The following is a 289-nucleotide window of genomic DNA, read 5'->3' as shown; positions in this document are numbered from 1 at the left end:
TCACCTGTCCCTGAGCAAGGCCCCCAGCTGCTCCCCGGGCACTTTGGATAGCAGCTTTCTGCTTCACATGTGCAATGGGAAAAATGCAGAGAATTAATTTCCCCATTGGGGATTAATAGAGTACAAAAATATAAACATACTTTGTGAGATCATGTAAAATGTTTTTGAAGGTTGACCAAAATGACCATAACTCCATCGTTTCTAAACAGAAATGACCTCAGTCTTAAACTCTGCATGAAACGTGGTGGAAGATGTGCATTTTTCAAAGAATGCTGGACTTGGTCTTATT

The sequence above is a fragment of the Nematolebias whitei genome, chromosome 16, assembly GCF_014905685.2.
Source record: "Nematolebias whitei isolate Nwh7 chromosome 16, NemWhi1, whole genome shotgun sequence".
NCBI lineage: Eukaryota > Metazoa > Chordata > Actinopteri > Cyprinodontiformes > Rivulidae > Nematolebias > Nematolebias whitei.
Note: the sequence above shows the minus strand (reverse complement) of the source record.